Source organism: Gossypium arboreum, chromosome 2 (assembly GCF_025698485.1).
Source record: "Gossypium arboreum isolate Shixiya-1 chromosome 2, ASM2569848v2, whole genome shotgun sequence".
Classification (NCBI taxonomy): domain Eukaryota; kingdom Viridiplantae; phylum Streptophyta; class Magnoliopsida; order Malvales; family Malvaceae; genus Gossypium; species Gossypium arboreum.
Window position 1 is genome coordinate 91,679,791 of NC_069071.1, and position 24,688 is coordinate 91,704,478.

Here is a 24,688-nt window from a genome sequence, read left to right on the forward strand (position 1 = left end):
AGTTGAAAATTACAATATTGAGCTCATATATAACAAAAATTAAGCCAAAAACCCAAACCCAAAATCATTTAAACTCAAATTAAAAGCCCGAAACTCGTAATTCCCATCATAATCACTTCCAGATATTCTTCTCGTGTTTTCTTTATTAAAACGGTGATAACTTGAGCTCCCAAACTCAAAATTGATTGATTCAAAGTGTGTTTAGAAGCTAAGAGATAGATATCCATGTAGACATCTCAACCCAGAAAGCCCTGGATCACATCCAAATATTCGTTGCTAGTCTACTGGATCACATCTAAATGGGATTTAATAAATTTCACTCCATCCGTACATGTATCATTCCCCCTTTCCTCGAAAAGATTCATCCTCGAACGTTGTCATTAATTGAATCTTGGTTTGATTTGCTTGGATTTTCACACTATTGTTGGGCCTTGAGGTAGTGTGAGCCCATCACATTCATGGGTCCGAAATTGGGGTTTGAGACTCGCATCACATAAAAACTACTATTACATGTCATTTATAACCATTAGCCAAAACAACCAAAACGACCAATATGACGAATTGATAGTGTGATGGTGCTCAAATGAGATTCCAACCGATCAAGCTTTCAATGAACTACAAAATAGAGAAAAATAATTATGTAAGCAGCTAATTCTTAGTAATTGCTTATAAAGGAAACTTAACAAACCGAACATTTTAAGTTAAACAACCAACCATAAGTTTATTATAACTTAAGCCATCTTACCTTTCTTATACACACCACCTCACAAGGTTAGTTGGTGTAACATTGCATATATAATTCCAATCAAAACATGGTATAAAACATACCTAACATTTCGCTTTCATAATTCACCACTCATACATATATACTAAACCATATTTACCTTTCACTTCCACTTTTCATTCTAATCCATATCAGTACTCAAAAATCATAGTTCATTTCATGTAATCACTTACCCTTTAAAGCTTTATTTACTCGTTAAACTTAATGAAACAACCTCGAATAATCAAAAAAATACTTATATAACAATTTAATTCTCCAAATACACCACAAACATAACTATGTAACATATTTATAGACATATAAAACATATAATTACACCAAGGCATAATATTCATTATCAAACTATACAAATCAAAGCATTCATCTCATATAATTCAATATAGAAAATGGCTCAAACCAAAGCAATCTATGCCTCCATATTATACATATATACACAAACATGTCGTCATACATAAATCCAACTCAAAGAGTAATTTAACATTTAAACGTAAAATTTCATGGCCTGTTGAACTATAGCAAATTGACTCAGATACTCTGGTTTCCTCCAAAACACCAGAGAGCATCAAAATGCTAATAGAGGAACCGCAGTACAAATACAGAGGCACCAAAGTGCAATTCAAAGGCGCCGAAGTGTGATCCTGAACAAGAGCACGTACTATCCTATTGGCATGCAAATCGTATTCTAACTATTTACTACATTCAATCAGGCATTATAACTTAATTCAAACATTTACAATTAGAGGCCCTTCGCAATTTTCATACCCATGTTACAATTCATTAGCTCATTTCAATACCATATAATCACAATATTCACCAATTGTCAAATACTTGTTCCTCACTTGTACTTAATTGCAATCTGTAACACCCCTTACCCGTGTCCAACACCGAGACAGGATATGTGACAGCCCTAAAGTGACCCTAGTCGGGAAGCGGATTCGGGACCGCTAAACCGAGTCACCAAATTATTTGAACATGATATTTATTGTCTAAAATATGTGATTATGAATGTGTGAAAGTTTTAGGCTTCGATTTAGTAAATTGCATGCGAATTTAGTCAAAAGGACTTATGTGAGAAAATTTAGAAATGTGCTAGGCAAATGTAAAGTGGCCTAATAATGCATGTTGTAGAAATGGTGGGTTTGCATGTCAAATTGCCCAATATTTGAGCTAATGGCCGGCCATGCTATGAGTGGAAACATGTCACAAACATGTTATGTAGTGATGTATGTTAGGAACAATAAAATAATGAGTATGGGTAATAAAGAAATGGAAAAAGGAAAAAAAAATATGTGTGGTTGCCCCCTCCCTCCATTGCCGTGAATAGAAGAAGGAAAAAGAAAAAAAATGTGTCCATGCTTTTTTTCATTCTTCTTGACCGAAAATTCAAAGGAAAGAAGGGAGGAACTGTTGAAGAGATTCGGCCATGCTTGTAGCTAGGTGAAGGTAAGTTTGATGTTGTGCCACGAGATTCATGCATGTTTTTTTTGTTAGCTTGAGTTCTAACTAGCCCATGGTTCAAATCTTTACTATGTCATGGAGATGATATTTGGCTAAGGTGGATTTGTGTTGATGTTAATTGCATGCTAAAAGTGAAGCTTGTAATGATGCATGTGATGGTGGATTGATGACTCTTGAATCTCCTTTTTAGCATCCTTGAGTGAAACATTAAGTTCTTTGTTTAACCATGACCAAAATCGAAATGATATGGTGTTGTGATGCATTCGGCCATGGTAGGAAATAAAAGAGAAATAAGGTCATTGTTAGATGAAGTAGAGTCTAACAAATGAGCTCAGATGTGCATTAGTTTCTAGATGGAGAAGAATCGGCTAGCAAGTTGTGTGCTAAGGCCGAATATAATTTTGTATATTATGGGTAATGCATGTGTTGAATTAATGTAAAGGGAGAGGATGCTTTAATAGTGTATATATGTGTATTAGCCAAGTTTTGAACTTGAAACAAATGGTGTTTAGTCAATACAAGTGACCATACTTGTAGAATGTATTAAGTGTTGCAATCGGCCTTAGCATAGATGTGTATGTTTGGCCATAGGTAGCCTATTGATGGCTTTAGCTTGACTTAGAAAATTCGGCTAAGGGGAAATATTAGCTAAAATGTTGAGTTTGATTCGGGATTCAATATATATATGTGACTCTAATGCCTAAAGTATATATGGGCTAAGTACCTTGAGGTTTCCTTTTTGATGTTCGAATGAATTGTATTAAATTGCTTGATGTGATTAAAAATGCGTATGATCATTGTGTATTTGAGCTAAAAGGTGGCCATATGACCTATCAAACTCCTTGTCATATTCGGCCATAAGCTAGCAAAATGAGACTTTAATAAGTTAAATTTGTTTGAATTAGCTCAAGAGCTTAGAGGACCACAGTTGGATAAGGGAAAGGAAAAAGTGATCGAATAGCCGTTGAAGCCGTTCGACAACATCCGAGGTAAGTTTTCGAGTAATGGAAATTAGATTATGATTTGATTAGATCATGCTCTTTGTGTGTGGCTATTGAGCCGAAATTGCAAGTGTGATAAGTGTCTTGTGTTTGAGTTTTGCTAATGAAGATGAAATACGAATGTGTCATGATTTATTGATAATTGTGCTTGGTTATTCGAATGATGTCCGGCTAAGTCCCAAGGCTTTGTGCTAAGTTACTAAATCGGACTAAGATCCAAGGCATTAGTGCGAGTTACTAAATCCGGACTAAGATCCGAAGGCATTAGTGCGAAGTTACTAAATCCGGGTTAAGTCCCAAGGCATTTGTGCGAAGTTACTATAATCGGGCTATGTCCCAAGGCATTTGAACGAGTAGCTATATCCGGTTAAACTCGAAGGTACGTGATTCGGGAATGAATGAACTTGCTGTAAAAATTTCAGTTAATACGCTTGTGAAATCCCGACAATGAGGTATGTTTCAGTATGTGCTTTGAATTAGTTGAGCCCTTACAAATAAGTATTCGCCGGTTGATAAATGAGCTACCGCCTTTGGCTAAGTTGATCTTTGTGTATAAATATAAGGGTTGGTAATGTGAAGTAAGTATGATATTGAGAATTTGTGCATATGAAATTATCTGTTTAGCTACATGAATGCTATACTTTGGTTGTGTTTAAATTCATGGCTCAAACTTACTAAGCATTAAATGCTTACTCCGTTTTCTTTGATTTTCTATTTTATAGATTTTGGTTCTTCAGCTATCGGACTCGGGATTTTGAAGTCGAAGTCGCCCACACTATCAAAGCTCCTTCTTGGTATACTATTTTGGTTGAACTTTGAAATGGCAAGTATAGGACTACCCTTTTGTTGTAGGTCATGTACCTTTCGGTTTTGTGTAAATTTGGATAGCCATGCGAAAATGGCTTAAGTATACTTTGGGCATGGTATTATAATCATTGTATCATTAAGAGGTATGGAAATGTTTGGAAACGATTAGCCATGGGGATGGTTCATCATGATCATATTTTGTGCTATTTATGTTAAAGGGCTAGTTGAATCATGGAAACTATGAAATAGGTAAAGCCTACCTTAAAGAAAGATGCTGACAGCTGCAGTGACGTGGATGTGAAAAATCACTAAAAATAGTAGGAATGGAATTAAATAGGGAATAAATTATGTAAACGAACCTTGACGAGTCTATTTTCATAGGAAAGTAACGAAACGATCATATGAACAGTATGTTAAGAGATATTTAAGTTTTCGTGAGACAGGGCCAGAACGAATTCTGGAGTCCCTGTTCCGACTTTGGAAATTCATTATAAATTTACCAGAGATAATTAGAAGTCATGCCATATATGTACAGATTCCTTTTTGAGTCTAGTTTCTTTAGAAACAAACAACATCAGATTGAAGCCCTGTACAGGGAGATATCCAAGTCCTAATGCGCAAAGGTCAGTGTAGTCGATCCCTGTAACATGGGGGACTTTAACTATTAAAATGTACTAATTGGCCTGACAAAAAATTCTAGAAAAAAATTTGTAGATGTATATATGAGTCTAGTTTCAGGGAAAAATCACGAAACTAATTTTTGAGTTGTGGAACTCAAGATATGATTTTTTAGGTGACAGTGACACAGTTAGCTGGCTGTCTGGAAATTTTTAAAATGAACTGTGCAAGTAAGTGGATTAAGCCCGCTAACCCCTCGTGTCCGACTCCGGCGACGGTCTCGGGTACGGGGTGTTACAGGATACGAGGCATTACTAGACTTAAATGCAAACAATCATGCAATCCAAGCTATAAAATTTTGTGCCAAATAAAAACCAACCGAATATATTCATAGTGTCCTTATTATGGGCTTACGAGGCAAATAACATGCATTTAAAATGGTCCTGGACTAAACCAAGAACTTTGGAAAGTTTTGGGAAAACTTAGGAATTTTTCTCATAAAACAGGGTCACACGCCCGTGTGGACACAAGGACACGCCCATGTGGACAAAAAGGACACGCCCGTGTGGGCACAAGGGCACACCCGTGTGTCATCAACACTCCTGTGTCCTCAGGCCGTGTAACTCTCTGTTTATGACGTCAACAAACAATTTGAACCACACGGCCAGGCCACACGCCCATGTCACCAGGCCATGTCCCTCACACAGTTGAGACACACGGCCGTGTCTCAGCCCGTGTAGCCAACACTTAGGCTATTTTCCAAGCCTTCATGTTACCTATAATCTCTTACATCTTTATACAGGTCATAATCACAATTCATAGTAGCATTTTAATGATTAAAACACTCTTTATTGTGACACAACATGACATTTTCAAGGCATCATACACGTTTTACATATTCTCACATTATACCGAATATAGGCATACCATATCTCATTCATTTGACCAAACCAAATACTTTACCACTTATTCTCTTATACCATGATTATCAACTTATCCATCAAGCATTCACATTCAAGGCATTATTATCTCACTTGCCATATTATATCTTAAACATGGTCATGACCACTTCAAATGGTCATGAAGCATTCATCACACATGCATGTCACAACACCAATCATGCATGGCCAACCATCATGTTTACATTATTTCATCATAAACATTATAACATAGCATGGATAAATAGATTTACAAACCATACTCAATATGAGCCACACCCTATGACCATATACAAATAAATCAAAATAAGCCAATACATTTGGCCAAATCATAGAACACATACCATAAAAACTAATCCAAATACATGCCATTCACTTGAAACTTCTCAACCTATGTATCAATATCCCAAGGTGATAGCTTGGTAGTGTGATGTTGTCTCTGACGTTCTCTAACCCCGAGCTGACCTGACAACACTAAAAGAAATGGAAAGGAGGGAGTAAGCTTTACGCTTAGTAAGCTCGCATGAAAATAATAAGCAAATAATTAATATGCTATTTCAATTTCTCTCTATTTATTCAAAATCTAGGCAAGTTGTTTCCTTGAGTCACAGTCACTAAATCATTTATATCTGGAGCTACGGAACTCCAAACTAAGATCCATTAATTTTACCTAAAACTAGACTCATATATCTTATTACCATAAAATTTTAAGGATTTTTGGTCTAGCCAATGAGTACATTTTATTCTTTAAATTTACTCCTATTTCCCTATCTGATAGTTCCAACCTCTCTTCACTACAAATTAATTATCTCATAGTACGGGAATTAGATAATTCTCTTGCCTATTTACCTTGAAAATATACTCTTTAAGGATTTTAAGCATATAATTTATAACTCATAATAATTTTTGTACAATTTTTAATGATTTTCCCAAATTAAGACAGGGGAGTCCGAGATCACTCTGACCCTATTTCACAAAAATTCAAATCTCTCATCATATGAGATTCGTTTGCATACAACATTTCCTTTATCTGAAACTAGACTTGATAAGCTTTAATTTCATATTTTATTCAGCTTCTAACTCAATTTCTACTATTTTTGGTGGATTTTCAAATTCGAACTGCTGGTATTGTACTAATCTGTCTTAGTGCAACATGATGATAGCCATCACAAATTTGTCATAGAAATTATCCTCATAAATATCACTCATTCATTTGCACTCTTATCACAAGTCCATTTCATTTCACATGGAAAACACATTCTCATATGTTTCGTGTAACACCCCTAACCCGTATTCGTCGCCAGACTAGGTTTATGAAGTCTTACTAATCATATCACAGTTCTTACAAATATGCATTACATTTTATAATTCAAAATTTTACTCACATCAATGCTAATAATATTGTCTAATATCAAATTCAAATTTCATATCATTCATATGATGACATAGTTTAAAACATAAGTCAGATAAATTAAAAACAAGTTACATCTATATAAAATATAACAAATTATAAATTTCTTTAATGGTATTCGATACTTAATAAAAAGACAAACATTTCATTTCATACTTCTATACTAACATATATATAGTCAATTAAATCATTTCATATGGTATTGTCCAATAGCATATACGGCTTTAATAATTTCATGACTCCACAAATAACCAATGAATCTCTACATCATGAACATATCATATCGACCATAATAAAAACACATATAAAATGTCATTTAACAAATCATGACTGAGTACCTTTATACTCCTAACCATTGTCAATAAACTAAACTCCTAATATAAATTTAAGGGCCAATATGTCTAACTCATCATGATAAATAATCTAAGCATCATACACAACCTTAATATAATTTTTATAAGATTACTGAATTTACCTCTTGCATAAATGTCTGGTTTTTAACTAATATTGCATGACTTACCTTAGCACATTTTACATTTATTATACTCTCATGGCCGAAACACTTAGCAATTTCACAAACATTATATATTATGGTTACACTTTTAAATAAACTTAAATCAAGAGCAAACATATCTATAAAATGACCAACTCATTCGTGCCACACCCAAATTCAATGGCCAACCTTGGTATACATTCGTATAACACAATTTATAATAATCCATAGCTCATAGCATAATATCCATGATAGACCCATACTATAAATAAAACCAAAATTGAATTCAATTGTAGATAATAAGTCATTTTTGCATGGCCTTTTTCATAACCAAAATTCATAATTTCAAAACGCAACCCAGCCTATACATGCCATAATTCAGATTTGACTTATAAAGGTACCAAAAGAGCTGATAGTGTGATGAAACTTTACTGACAGTCCCCGAGCTCGTAGCTTGACTCCAAAGTCTATGAAATAGAAACACACATATACATAAAGTAAGCTATTTATAGCTTAGTAAGTCATAAGCAAATGAGTAATCCAAAAATATCATTAATTAATTAAACTAAGCCAAAGCACATTTTTATAAAACATTTTGATTCAAACATATAAAATCTATCATATATATTCATTCATATTTTTCACTTTGACCGTATGCTTATATAGCCATGTTATCCTATTATCAATTAACTTCTGAAGCCAAATAATTATTATCAACCTAGTTCACATGCACACAAATACACAAACTTTTGTGTCATCATATAATTTCATATGCATTTTAGTTATGTAGCCGAATACATGTATTCATACATGCATTTAATTTTAAACTCATTTTAATACTATTCACAAGGCCGAGTACACTTACCTAATTCACATGTAACCTTTAATTGCATTATGCATAATTTCAAATAAGTACCAAATTACTCACTTACCTTATTTTAAATATACAACAAACCAATTCGTAACTAGCCATTTAGCTTATCTTACACATTCGAATGCAACTCGTCTTTGCCCGATGAACCATTTAGAATTGGATAGGACACTCAGATAATCCCATATATCGTACAATGCCAACGTCCCAAATGTGGTCTTACATGTAGTCAAATATCGGTGCTACTGTCCTAGGCAGGGTCTTACTCGCACACATATATCGAAATCACATATCGATGCCATGGTCTTACTCGCACACATATATCGGAATCCTATGTCATGACATATGTATCCTAACTATTCCTAAGGTTCATACAGGGCTTTCGGACGTTGTAGCTAGGTCGAAACGAATTGAAATTATAGTAGCCAAGCTTATTCACATTCGGCTATAGCATATATAAATTCATACATTTCATTTCAGCATGTATACAAAGCATTTAATTAAACTTAAGGATGTCTATTTGCTTATAAACTTACCTCGAACGATACAAAATGGAACAGGGCAGCTAGTCGACAACTTTCGTTTTCCCCCGATCCAAATCTGATTTCTTTGGTTCTTGATCTAAACATATTCAAATTAAGCTCATTCAAACATATTTTCATTCAATTTAGTCCAAAAACACATAAATGGGAAAATTACTATTTTACCCCTAACATTTACACTTTTTACAATTTAGTCCCTATTGCACAAAACACAAAATATACAAAATTTCAATATACCCATGTTGGGCTGAATTTTACCCATACTCATACAAGTCCATATATTTCATTTATTTCACATTTTAGTCCCTCAAATTATTTTTGCAATTTAGTCCTAATTACTTAAAATCATCAAAAACTCCAATACAAAACATGTTAATCTAAAACATATCTTTTATATTTCATGATCAAATAACAAAAATCACAAGCTCTCAACAATTACATAACTCAAAATATTCACCAAAATAAAAAATTTAATCATGGGTTTTGTAGTACTCGAAGCAACGATCTTAAAAATGTAGAAATTATAAAAAATCGAGCTAAGCACGTACCTTGATTGAGCTTGAGAATGGCCGAACTAGGTTTATCTTTTCTCTTTTCTTTTGTTTTTGTTTCGCTCAAAAATATGATATTATAAGCTTTAATGTTTTATTATTCATATATTATTTCATATTTTACTATTTTGCCCTTTTAAAATTAATAACAAAAACATGCATAATAAGGGTACATTCGGCCATCACTAAGTCCAAAGGGTTATTTGCAACATAAATGCTTCAATTTAGAAAACCACTAACAATTCTACCCTTATACATTAAACTACCAAATTTTATTTACACATTAAGTCCTTTTATTTAATCGGACAACCAAACGATAAAATTAAATCATGAAAATTTCACGGTTATAAATTCACACAAAATAAACACAGAAAATAATTTTAAAACATTTTTCTAACTTAGATTCGCGGTCCCGAAACCACCATTTCGATTAGGGTCTAAATTAGGTTGTTACATTTCAAGTACATACCTGTGCTATCTCTTAGCACAACTCATCTAAACATGACAATCATCTACATTATAGTAGTATCATCTAAGCATAGATGAGTTTATCATGTAATGCCCTAAAAAATTAGGGTCGTTTTTTTTTGCAAGCTTTGACGTAAACATCATGTTTGCGTTGTTGGTCAAGTAATCTGGGTATGTTTGGGGGATTTTTAGGAAGCATGGGTTCAAGTATGGCCTTTAGAAAAATTTTGATTTTTTCTCTTTTGGAAACCTAGATGTTAGCTATAGGGCATACACTAAGTTGTGTTTGTTTTGTGACACAAGAGATCTTGTGTCTTGGTGGCAAGTGGCGTGACTGAGCATGGTGAGAGCAAGAGTTCAAATCCTATGGTGAGCAAGGGGATTTTATTTTGCTACTTGGATGGCAAGTCTTTGTGGTGGATTCAAACTCTATGGAGTAGTTGTAGACTTGGTAAAAAGGAGAGAGTATCATGGGATAAGATATTGGTTGTTAGAGATTTGGAGGAGGAAAAGGTGGAGAGATAATGGGAGAAAATTGTGCAGTTGGAGAGGGGAAGAGTTGTAGCCAAATTGGGGAAGTTGATTGTGCAAATTTTGCTAGGGAACTCACTTTGTGTCTTTCGGCAATTTATGAGTGTGTAGGAGCCGATTTTCCTCTCTGACATTTCGGGTTTTGTCTTTTGACGTTTCTGGCTTCTTTTCTCCTTAGTGTCATTTTCACAAGTGACCATTTGGACTCTTTTACTTTTGTCGACATTGTCTTCAGGTTACATTCTTGTTACCTTGATGTATTCCCCATTCTTAACTTCTTCTTTACCATTTTTTACTGTTTCTTTTCTTTTCAAGATAGCTGAATATAGTCTCTTTTGTTTTTCTCTCTAAGTCATTTAAATGTTTCTTTCATTTTTCTCTGAGCCGACCATTTCTTCTACTTCTTCTCTTTCAGTTTCTTGTCTGCCACTCGGTGTTATAGGATTTTTTAGGTACGCTGAAATGTGGTATCGGTTTCATAAATATTTTGGTAATCGGTAAATACTCATAAGATTCTCTTTTGCTATTCAGTCAATTCTGTATGTATTCAATATGTCTATTGAAACTTTGCTTTTGGGGAAGTTGAATGTTATGTTTTCCTCTTATCTATGCTAATTTCAATTCTTATTCGTTCTTCGTGGTGCATTATGTGATGGATCTAGGGATCTCAGTGGAGAAAGGTGATCGTAAAGCTTTAAAACTTTTCTATCTCTCATCATTCATTTAAGGTAAACTCGACACCTTGTTTTAGGTATTGACCGAACACTCAAATGGGTTATAAGGAAATACTCTTTTAATAAGAAACCATTATGGTGTAGTTAATCGCCAGGGTACAAGGGTTGTTTTGGCCAGTGATTTTCAAGGGATTAGTCCAGATAATCTAATCATGGTTGGTGTTAAAGGGGTGATTAGTAGGCTTTCGCGAATAGGTGTGTAATCGTACACCACTCAATTACTGTCAAAGCCAAAAGAGGTGTGTAATCAAATCCCTGTTAAACTGTGATTCGACAAAAGCCAAAAAGTCAAAATGCTAAAACGTCAGCATTCGAGGCCTCACGAGTGTGTGAACGCATGTAGGGCGATCCGAACCCAAAAAATGTGGGCGATAGACTAAAGAGGCCACCACTTGCATTTCCGTGGACTTGGCCCGTTATGGGCCTCGATAGGTCGAAATAGGCCATATGGGCCTAATGGGCTTGTAGGCCTCACATGGGTAAAATCCTCGGTAAGAGACAGTTAATGGATTGGACTATAAGGCTTGCCTTGTCATGTCTGAATTTGGGCTAGATGGGCCACACAAGCGTGTGGGCCCATATTTGCTACTCTGGTCATGTAGGTTATCTGAGCCGCTCGAGGCAATGGTAGATCCTCTAAGAGGTTGTAATATGTACCGAGACACCAAAATTAGCTAAATGACCAAAATAACCCTGAAGAATAAAATTACCATTTTACCCTTAATTGTCAAAAAGACCATTATGCCTCTAGAGGTAGGTTGATTGATGAGTATTTGGTATACGTATGACTGTGTCTGACTATGAGTATGATTGTTTGTATGCACAATATATTTATGACATGACATTCTGCATGGGGTTGCGGACTGATTTGGAGGAAGTTATGTATAAGTGATTTTGCCACGCATTCTGATTCTAGTGGCTCCACCACATTTTATGTTATTAGTAGCTTCGCTGCGTTATTAGTGTGTTGGCTAAGTGGGTCGATCGAATCCCCATATAATGTGTTGGCTGGTACAGGTGGTGTGCTGGTTGGATTGAGTTGGGATACTTATTTGCTCTATATTGATTTTATTTTGGGCTTGGGCCCACTTTGCTACTGTATAGGGCTAAAGCCTAGACTGCTCTGTTACTGAATAAGGCTACAGCCTAGATTATTTTGCATATTCTGATTTGTGGTGTCTGTTAGGGGATTACACACTGAGTTTTCACAAACTCACCCTTTCTTCTAACTGTAAGGTAATCCCCAACCATAGATGATTTGGAGCTGCGAGGGACTCGGAGATGGCCACATGAGTACTGTTATTTGGATTTGATTTTAATTATTTCAAAATTTCAGTTTGGGTTTTTATTTATGTAGTAAGGCCATATAAGAGTTTTAATTTTCCTAATTAGGTTTTCGTTTTATTATCTCAAACTGCTAGAATAGGATAACAGGTTTTTGAAATAATAACCACATGTTTCAAATCCAAACTTTAGAAGCTTCTGCGTTTTTTTTAAATAACTGAATAAAACAAAGATAACTTTTAAGAAAACGTCTTGATGAAACGACAATAATAATAATAAGGGCTTTGAAACTTAAAAATAAACTTTTATTGAGAACACTAGTTTTTGAACATAGTTTTGATGTGACATGCCAGATTTAACCGTAATGTCCTGGTCGGGTTTGCGGTATCAGAGCCAGGTTACAAAACTTGGCTGTGGAATGGGTTTTTGAAAATTTTTTCCAAAATTGAGTTTGCAAAAGTTTTTCTAAACCTTGGTTTTTGAAAGAGATATTTTAAAGAATTTGGATTGTTTTAAAATGTTGACACTAGAGGTGTGGCACACCAAGTATCCGATGCCAAATCTGTAAGTTCTCTGATACTGTTTACTATTGTAGACTGAAATGTTATACTACAGGTAGTGGTATTATACTCAAAACCCTAGAGTCTGAGTTAACTGAGACTGTAGGAAAACTGTAGTGAGATTCTGCTCTATGAAAACAAAACTTTAACTACTGCTTGATCATAAATTGTCCATTAATAATTACTGGAATTATGAACTGATTTATAAGACTCTTAAAATAGATAATATGCTATAACGATATGAGCACAAGAGGTACTCATGGAAGGGGTACACGAGGCCACGATAGAGGTAGAGGAATCGCTAGGGCTGGGTTTTTAGCGTCGGGCCACATGCCTGCTAGGGAGGCGCCAACATCACCAGTGATTGAGACTGGGTCTCATGATTCAGCTGCAGCGGATGACGCTTTATCCCAAGCGATGCTTCGTGTTCTAAAGAGGGTTGCTGGAGTGACTACTGGATCAGTGGGCCGGGGGTCAATTTCTGATCGACTCCGGGCTGATGGAGTAGAAATTTTTAGGGGTGTTTCTAGTGTAGCCCCAAATGTGGCAAAGTACTTGTTAGAGGCCACAAAGCGGACAATGGACGACCTTGATTGCACTGTGGAGCAAAAATTAAAAGAAATAGTGTCTTTATTGCGAGATGAGGCCTACCAATGGTGGCTCACCGTGTGAGATGGTACACAGTCCGACCATTTTACATGGGACTTCTTTAAGGCGAGCTTTCAAGGGAAATATGTTGGGGCAAGTTATGCGGATGCCCGAAGGAAGAAATTTCTGAATCTGACCTTAGGGAACAAGACTGTGGTAGAGTACGAGGCAGAGTTTCTGCGACTGAGTTGATATGCCCGTGGGATTGTCGCAACTGAGTATGAACACTGTGTGCATTTTAAGGATAGACTCCGGGATGAGTTACATGTGCTGATAGCTCCGCAAAGGGAGCGGTACTTTGCTTCCTTGGTTGAGAAAGCAAAAATTGCTAAGGATATGAAGCGCTCAAAGCGCCAGAATCATGAGAAAGATATGAGTAGATTTTAAGGGATTCAAGGCCTCAGGTTCTTCTAAAAGGCCTGTAAAGAAGGCCAAATTTGAGGGGCCAGTCCAAGCAGTCCCTGTTACTATGGGTAGACCGTAGACTTGCGCGGATTGTGGGAGGTCTCACCGGGGTGAGTGTTGGAGACGAACCGGGGCATGCTTCAGATGTGAGTCCATGGATCTTCAGGTCAGGAATTGTCCTCAGAGGCCTATTCAGATGCAAGCTACAGAATAGAGGGTTGTTCAGCCAGTGAGAGGTGGTCAGTAACCACCAAGAGGCCGTGGTCAGGCTTGGAGTGGAAACGGTAATGAACGTGGTCGTAGAGCATCAGACGGAGGTGCTGGTAATACTAAGGCGAGATAGCCAGCCCTGGTCTATGCTACTCGTCGCTGAGAGGATGGTGATGCCCCTGACGTTATAGTTGGTATGTTTTTGATTCATAACATGCCATACATTGCTTTAATTGATATTGGGTCTATGCATTCGTATGTTGCATGCACTGTGTCTAAGATGTTGGGTATCCAGTTTGAGAATACGGCTAGTGAAATTACTGTGATAAGTCCACTGGGACAGTCAGTTAAGTTAGGAAAATTGTTTAGAAACATGCCCCTAGAAGATCAAGGTATAATCTTTCCAGCGAATTTTATGGAATTACCATTTGGAGAATTTGACCTTATCTTGGATATGGACTGGCTAGTGAAACACCGTATGAGTTTGGATTGCGCTGCTAAGCAAATGGTGTTGAAGACTACTGAGGATGAGTAGGTAGTTGTGATAGGGGAGCGAAGGAATTATCTGTCTAATGTAATCTCAGCATTAAGGCCGAAAAGTTGGTTCGCAAGGGTTGCAAGGCGTTTCTAGCATATGTGAGCATTTTTTATTCTAAAGGTCCTTCGGTGGGAGATGTTAGAATTGTCAAGGAATTTCTGGATGTATTTTTTGATGAGTTTCCTGGGTTGCCTTCGAACCGTGAGGTCGAATTCAGAATTGAGTTGCTGCTTGGAATAGCTCCGATGTCTATTGCCCTGTATAGTATGGCACCGAATGAGCATGAGGAATTAAAAGCTCAAATTCAAGAGCTTCTGGACCGATGGTTTATTTACCAAGTGTGTCTCCGTGGGTAGCAACGGTGTTGTTTGTAAAGAAAAAGGATAGGTCTATGCACATAAGTTAGAGGTCAAGAACAAGTACCCTTTCCAATGATTGATGATCTTTTTGATCAACTTAAAGGAGCTTTAGTTTTCTCCAAGATCGACCTCCGCTCTGGGTACTATCAGCTAAGGGTTAAGGAGGTTGATGTGTACAAGACAGCATTTAGGACTCAGTATGTACACTACGAGTTCCTAGTGATACCGTTTGGGCTTACGAATACACCAACAGCCTTTATTGACCTCATGAATCAGGTGTTCCAACCCTATCTAGACCGGTTCATATTTGTCGTTATAGATGATATTCTGGTGTATTCGAGAACTTAGGAGAATCATGATGTGCATCTTTTAACTGTTTTGCAAATTTCGAGGGAGAAGCAACTATATGCAAAGTTCAACAAGTGTGAGTTTTGGCTGCAAGAAGTGACATTTTTTGGGTCATGTGGTATTGCTGGGGGGATTAGGGTTGATCCTCGAAAGATCAAAGCTGTATTGGATTGGAAACCACTAAAGACTGTATCAGAGATTCAAAGTTTTCTGGGTCTGGCTGGGTATTATAGACACTTTGTTGAAGGGTTTTCTGTGATTGCTGCACCTCTAACTAAGTTACTGCGAAAAGGAGTATCGTTTAGTTGGATTGATAAGAAACAAGAGAGTTTTGAAAAATTAAAAAAGCTTCTGACTGAGGCCCTTGTCTTAATACAGCCGGAGTCTAGGAATGAGTTTACTGTCTACAATAATGCGTCGCACATTAGATTGGGTTGTGTGCTGACGCAGGTGGGTAAAGTGGTTGCTTACGCATCATGTCAGCTTAAGCCTCACAAGGTGAATTACCCTAATCATGAATTGGAGTTGGCTATAGTGGTATTCACGTTAAATATTTAGAGGCACCACTTAAACGGTGAGAAGTGTATTATTTAAAGAGATCATAAGAGCCTTAAATACCTTCTTACTTAGAAGGAGTTGAATCTTAGGCAGCGAAGATGGATAGAGCTGCTTAAGGATTATGATTGCTCGATTGAGTACCACCCTGGTAAGGCTAACGTGGTAGCTGACACACTAAGCCGGAGGGTTGTATCTGATTTGAGAGCGATGTTTGCTCGTCCCAGCCTGTTTGATGATGGTAGTTTATTGGCTGATCTTCAAGTGAAACTGACGTGGACTGAACAAATTAAGAATAAACAGTTGTTAGATGAGTCACTGGTTTCTCGCTTTCGACAAGTTGAAAATGGTGAGACTACGGATTTTGGGCTGAATAGTGAAGGAGTATTGTGTTTTCGTGGGAGAGTTTGTATACCGAGAGACTCTGATTTGAGGCAATCTATTTTGCAAGAGGTGCATAGTAGTCCATATGCTATGCATCCTAGCAGAAACAAGTTATACCGAGATCTTCATAAGCTGTATTGGTGAACTGGAATGAAATGTGAAGTTACCGATTATGTGAGTAAGTGTCTGACTTGCCAACAAGTTAAAGCTGAGCATCAGCTACCTTCTGGGTTATTGCTGCAAATTAAGATTCTACTCTGGAAGTGGGAAAAGTTAACCATGGATTTTATGAGTGGGCTACCCTTGACGCCTACTAAGAAAGATTTGGTATGGGTTATCATAGACAGACTGATGAAATCTGCCCATTTTATACTGGTCCGCACTGATTATTCGCTACAAAAATTGGCCAAGTTGTATGTGGCTGAGATTGTGAGACTACATGGAGTACCAGTTTCTATCATATCTCATAGAGATCCTAGATTTACATGAGGCTTTGGGTACGAGGTTGGACTTCAGTACTGCGTTCCATCCTCAAACAGATGGTCAGTCACAGAGGGTGATTCAAATACTGGAGGACATGTTAAGATGCTGTGTAATTGATTTTCGAGGCAGTTGGGAAGAGTACTTGCTGTTGGCAGAGTTCTTTTCCAACAACAATTATCAGTTTAGTATTCTGATGGCACCGTACGAGGCATTATATGGTCATAGATGTCGTACTCCTACTTGTTGGACGGAACTTGGTGAGCGGCGAGTTCTGGGGCTAGAGTTAGTTTCTGATACTGAAGAAAAGGTAAAGTTAATTTGAGATCGGTTAAAAGAAGCAATTGATAGGCAAAAATCATATGCAGAATTAAAGCGTAAAGAGATCGAGAACTCTGTGGGGGATTATGCCTTTCTAAAGGTCTCACCGTGGAAGAAAATCCTGAGATTTGGACGGAATGGCAAGTTTAGCCCTAAGTTTATCTCACCGGGTTCTGAAACGGGTGGAACTAGTTGCCTATCAGCTTGAGTTGCCTCCAAATTTAGACACGATTCATGATGTGTTCCACGTCTCCATGCTGAGGTGTTATCACTCTTATCCCACGCATACTGTGCCAGTTGAGGAAATTGAGGTTAGGTCTGATTTGACTTTCAATGAAGAACAGATGCGATACTAGATCGTGATGTTAAAGTGCTGAGAAGGAAATCTATTACATTGGTCAAAGTGCTTTGGAGTAATCACAGTTTAGAGGAAGCCACGTGGGAGACTGAAGAGGCGATGAGACAACAATACCCTCACTTATTCTGATCAGGTAAATTTTGAGGCCAAAATTTCTTTAAGGGGGTAGAGTTGTAACGTCTAAAAAATTTAGGGTCTTTTTTTTGCAAGCTTTGACGTAAACATCATGTTTGCATTGTTGGTCAAGTAATCTAGGTATGTTTGGGAGTTTTTAGGAAGCATGGGTTCAAGTATGGCCTTTGGCAAAATTTTTATTTTTGCTCTTTTAGAAACCTGGATGTTAGCTATAGGGCATACACTAAGTTGTGTTTGTTTTGTGACACAAGATATCTTGTGCCTTGGTGGCAAGTGGCATGACTAGGCATGGTGAGAGCAAGAGTTCGAATCCCATGGTGAGCAAAGGGATTTTATTTTGCTACTTGGGTGGCAAGTCTTTGTGGTGGATTCAAACTCTATGGAGTAGTTGTAGACTTGGTAAAAGGGGGAGAGTATCATGGGATAAGATATGGGTTGTTGGGTATTTGGAGGAGGAAAAGGTGGAAAGATAAGGGGAGAAAATCGTGGAGTTAGAGAGGGGAAGAGTTGTAGCTTAATTGGGGAATTTGATTGTCCAAATTTGGCTAAGGAACTCACTTTGTGTTTTTTGGGCAATTTGTGAGTGTGTAGGAGTCGATTTTCCTCTCTGACATTTCGGGTTTTGTCTTTTGACGTTTCTGGCTTCTTTTCTCCTTAGTGTCATTTTCACAAGTGACTATTTAGACTATTTTACTTTTGTCGACATTGTCTTCAGGTTACATTCTTGTTACCTTGTCGTATTCCCAATTCTTAACTTCTTCTTTACCCTTTTTTTACCGTTTCTTTTCTTTTGAAGATAACTGAATATAGTCTCTTTTATTTTTCTCTCTAAGCCCTTTCAATCTTTCTTTCGTTTTTCTCTGAGTCGACCATTTCTTCTTCTTCTTCTCTTTCAGTTTCTTGTCTGCCACTCAGTGTTGTGGGATTGTTTCGGTATGCTGGAGTGTGTTGGTATCAGTTTCATAAATATTTTGGTAATCGGTAAGTACTCGTAAGATTCCCTTTTTTTATTCAGTCAATTTTGTATGTATTCAATCTATTTATTGAAACTTTGCTTTTGGGGAAGCCGAATGTTATGCTTTCCTCTTATATGTGCTATTTTCAATTCTTATTCGTTCTTCGTGGTGCATTATGCGATGGTTCTAGGAATCTCAGTGGAGTAAGGTGATCGTGAAGCCTTAGAACTTTTCTATCTCTCATAATTCATTTAAGGTAAACTCGACACCTTGTTTTAGGTATGGACCGAATACTCAAATGGATTATAGGGAAATATTTTTTTAACAAGAAACCATTATAGTGCAGCTAATCGCCAGGGTTCAAGGGTTGTTTTGGCTGGCGATTTTGGAGAGATTAGTCCAGATCATCTAATCGTGGTTGGTGTTCAAAAGGTGATTCGTCGGCTTTCACGAACAAGTGTGTAATCGTACACCATTCACTTACTGTCAAAGCCAATAGAGGTGTGTAATCACACCCTTGTTAAACTGTGATTCGACAAAAGTGGAAAAGTCGAAATGCCAAAACGTCGGCATTCGAGGCCTCACGAGCGTGCGAACGTATGTGGGGCGATCTGGACCCACAAAATGTGGGTGGTAGACTGTAGAGGCCACCATATGCATTTCCGTGGACTTGGGCCGTTATGGGCCTCGATGGGTCGAAATGGGCCATGTGGGCCCAATGGGCTTGTGGGCCCCACACAGGTAAAATCTTTGGTAAGGGACAGCTAATGGATTGGATTGTGAGGCTAGCATTGCCGTGTCTGAATTTCGGCTAGATGTGCCACACGAGCGTGTGGGCCCACTTGGGTCTAAAAGAGGGTTTTCGGCCCATATTCGCTATTCTGGCCATGTAGGTTATCTGAGTAGCTCGAGGCGACGGTAGATCCTCTAAGTGGTCTTAATATGTATCGAGACACCAAAATTAGCTAAATGACCAAAATACCTTTGAGGGGTAAAATTACCATTTTACCCCTAATTGTTAAAATGACCATTATACACCTAGAGGTAGGTTGACTGATGAGTATTTGGTATACGTATGATTGTGTCTGAGTATGTTCTTTTGTATGCACAATATATTTATGACATGACATTTTGCATGGGGTTGGGGACTGATTTGGAGGAAGTTCTATACTAGTGGTTTTGCCATGCATTCTGATTCTAGTGGCTCCGCCACGTTTTCTGTTATTAGCAACTTCGCTGCATTATTAGTGTGCTGGCTAAGCAGGTTGATCGAATCCCCACATGGTGTGTTGGCTGGTACGGGTGGTGTGCTGGTTGGATTGGGTTGGGATACTTATTTGCTCTGTACTGATTCTGTTTTTGGCTTGGGCCCACTCTGCTACTGTATAGGGCTAAAGCCTAGACTGCTCTATTACTGAATAAGGCTACGGCCCAAATTGTTTTGCATATTCTAATTTTTATTGTCTGTTAGGGGATTACACACTGAGTTTTCACAAACTCACCCTTTCTTTTAACTATACAGGTAATCCCTAACCATAGACGATTTGGAGCTGCGAGGGACTCGGAGGTGGCCGCATGAATATTGTTATTTGGATTTGATTTTTATTATTTCAAATTTTTAGTTTGGGTTTTTATTTATGTAGTAAGGCCATTTAAGAGTTTTAATTTTTCTAATTAGGTTTTCATTTTATTATCTCAACATGCTTGAATAAGATAACGGGTTTTTGAAATAATAAACGTTTTCAAGAAAATCTCACGTTTCAAATCCAAACTTTAGAAGCTTTCGCCTTTTTTTATAAAAATAATTGAATAAAACAAAGACAACTTTTAAGCAAATGTCTTGATGAAACGAAAATAATATAAAAAAGGGCTTTGAAACTTAGAAATAAACTTTTATCGACAAGACCGGTTTTTGAACATAGTTTCGATGTGACATGCTGAATTCGGCTGTAACATCCACCCGGGTTTGGGGCGTTACATATCATTTCAATTATTTCCATTCCATTTCTCATATTAATTCCCTTTGAATTCCTCGGAATCTCGATGGATATCACATTTATCGTCAAGTTATGCAAGTGATCATTTCAAGTCGATGGGTATCACTTAAGATTACCAGTCTAGGCTAAATCCCCAGTATCATAACTCACAGAGTGTTGTCGGGATTACCAGTCCAGGTTAAATTCCTTACAATGACATACACTCTCATAAGGTCGGATCTGAATTACCAATCCAGGTTAAATTCAATCCTTAATCGGATTACCCGTCCGGACTAAATCCTTAATGCACCCATATTCTTCGGGAGGCTCAATCACTTGAGGAACACCCATCTGGGCTAGATCCTTTCTATATTGAGATCAACGGATTACCCATCCGGGCTAAATCCTTTTCTACAACACATGCAAGATCTCATGTCATGTAAACAATGAGTTATCCATCGGGCATCCCTTTTTATTCAACCCGGATTTTCTCTTTTCATCAAGTATATCAATATGCATAGATGACCATGCAATGTACATTCATATCAACACATTTTCATATTTATTTGGGCATTAGTCCATACAACCAAAAATAACATATCATCTAGTTTTCATACAAACTTAGTCATTTCATTTAAAATGTCAATTTCCATCAAATGTCCATTAACGTCAAATTCAATACAATCATAGAAAGATATATTGCATGCATAACAATAATAACATGAATAATATGCTTATTAAATCACGTGAACTTACCTCGAATACAAAAACAGCAAAGTTACCATTTTAATCCATTATCTTATATTTTCCCAATTTAAGCCCGAATCTCGATTTCCTTGATCTATCATTTCATACATAGCCTAGGACTCACATTATTCAAATTGACCCAAAAATCATATTTTGGAAAATTGACAATTTTTCCCCTAAACTTTTACATATTACAATTTAGTCCCTAGGCTCGTAAAATGAAATGTGTTCAATTTCTTGATTACCCAAGCCTAGCCAAACCATATTCAAGCTTATGGCAGCCCACATTTCTCATTAAAACATATTTTTAGTTACCTATTTTATACCTTTTTAATTTAGTCCTTTTTAGGCTTTTTCATGAAAAATCACTTAGTAAAAGGTGTTAAATGCACTCCAATCTTTCTTTTCTACCATTAGAAATCAAAATACTAGCATGTCATGCATGGGTAAATTTTTAAACATAAACCCTAGCTCAAAATAATGGTAGAAATGAGTAGACATGTTACCGGGATTTCAAAAATGCATAGAACGTTAAAGGGGCTCGAGATCACTTACTATTGAACTTGAAAGATTGGAAACCCTAGCCATGGCACCCCTCTTGATTCACACAGCCATGGGAGGAAGATGGACACATTTGGCTTTTAATTTTTGTCTTCTAATTCATTTTATCCCTAAATGACCAAAATGCCCTTTTAACCATTCTTTCAAATTTTACCCTTCCAAGCCCATTTTTGTCCAAAATTTTAAAACTTAGTCAAATTCCTCTTTAAGGACCTCTAATTAATATTCCAATTCAATTTCATACTAATTGCTTCTAGAATACACGTTTTTCAAATTATTCAATTTAGTCCTTAAAGTCTAGTTAAGCACTTTTCGCATAAAATTACCTCATGAAATTTTCACACAAGTATAGATACATATCATAGACCTTATAATAATCATAAAATAATTATTATCATCTTGGATTTGTGCTCTCGAAAATACTGTTCCGATTAGGCCCTAATTCGGGATGTTGCACAATCTTTAAGAATTTAACACTTATTAATAAGATTTCATACTAACTAAAATTAAATCAGTACAAAGTGATACAACGCATAATAAAGAACATGTGTATATTTTATACCATGAGCTTACCTAATATATACTAACGGTTGATTCGTAGGGGCTATTTCGCAATTTTTCCTTTTCCTCGATTATCCTTCGTATGAATCAAATCTTGATCTATAATAATTAAATTCAATCTTGTCAAATTCAAATACACATCCTAACTCAATTTTATACATTTGACCCTTAAGTTTTTATTATTTACACATTTTCCCTAAACTTTTACATTTCTCTCAATTTTGTTTATAAACCTGAAATTCCAAATTTATCAAAATTTCATAATTTCCCATGTTAACCGAATTTTCACTAGTACAACTACAACCCGTAATTATTCAAAATTCACAAAAAATTCCTAACAATTTAAAAATTTTATCACATTAGTCCTTTAACCAAAAATATCAAAAATTACTTTGCAAACTAATTCTAATCAATAATCAATACTTCAAATCAATTATTTAACATCAAAGATAACAAATATTCATCAATGGAAAAATCCAAAATCCTTAAAAGTTTTAAAAACGAAGGTACGAATTAGTTTGACCTAGTTGCAACAATCTCAAAAACATAAAAATTACAAGAAACGGGTGTAAAAATCATACCATGCAAGGGTAGCTATGATGATTGAAAGCTTGGAGGATGCTTCCATGATGTATTTGGTTTCTAAATGAGAACAATAAAGATGATAACATTTCTTTTGTTTCTACTTTGTTTATTATTTTAACTAATTTACAAAAATGCCATTAACTAACATGTTTTTTAATTTAAAACATACATACATATCGTCCATTATAAAAAAATGGTTAATTTGCCATATAAATCCATCCATTAAGTCAACTAAACTCATTTAATCCATAAAAGCTGATCAAAAATAACTTTTGTACTTTTTATGATTTAGTCATTTTTACTTAATTAAGTATCTAAACATTAAAATTTCTTAACCAAATTTTAGTATGACCCTAATAACACTCTGTAAATATTTTAAATATTTATGGGCTCGATTTATAGAAACGATGTTTCGATACCTTCTTTCCTAAAATCACTTGACTTTTGGGATATACCACTTGAACCTAATTATACATTCAAAAAACATAAATAATTAAATCAATATTTATTACAACACTATATTTGTGATGTGAGTTTTAAAGCCCAACTTCAGACCCATGGATGTGATGGGCTCACACTACCTCAAGGCCGAACAACAATGTCAAAAGCCAAGCAAATCAAACCAAGATTCGAGAATGAATCTTTTTAATAAAAGGGGGAATGATACATGCACAGACAGGGTGAAACTTATTAAATTTCATTCTCCGAAGTTGCCTATTTTCAAGTTTGGAAAATTAGTAGATTTGCGACAACTTTTTGGATGGGATTCAGGTATTTCTGGGCTGATATGTCTTCCTGGCATTCAAATATCTATCTCTTAGCTTTTAAAAACGCTTTGAATAACAATTTTGAGTTCAGGAGCTCAATTATAACCATTTTAATAAAGACTGTGCGAGTAGAATTTCTGGACGTGATTATGACGAGAATTATGAGTTTCGAGCTTTTAATTCAAGTTTAAATCATATTGGGTTCAAGTTTTAGGATTAATTTTTATTATATATGAGCCTATTATTGTATTTATCAGCTCTTACTGTAACACCCCAAACCCTGCCTATACGTTATGGCCAAATCTAGAAATGTTACATAAAGTAATTATAAATCTGACTTTCGCTTTTTGAAAAACTTTATGAATCTTTGTTACTCAAAAAGCCCATTTTAATTGAAAACATTTGTCATACTTAATAGTTAAAAACTGTTAATTGATTACATTTTCTAAATAAACCGAACAAGTTGTAGCAGAGTTTCTTAAGACGTTATATTTTGGAAAATTGAGTTTGCTTTCTCAAAAAATCTTTAATTGCAGAAAAATGTTCGTCTTCGTAAAGTTGTTTTATCATGTGTCATGCCAAAAAAATCCAAATAAAAATCCAAAACCAAATGTAGTACCAAATGTCTAGAGACTCCAAAATTTACAAAACTCTCAAATCAGGAATTTCAAATAAGTCAAATTGAATCAAAATTGAGTTTGTAGAGTTTAAACACAATCGAGCTCCTATTGTACCAACCCGCC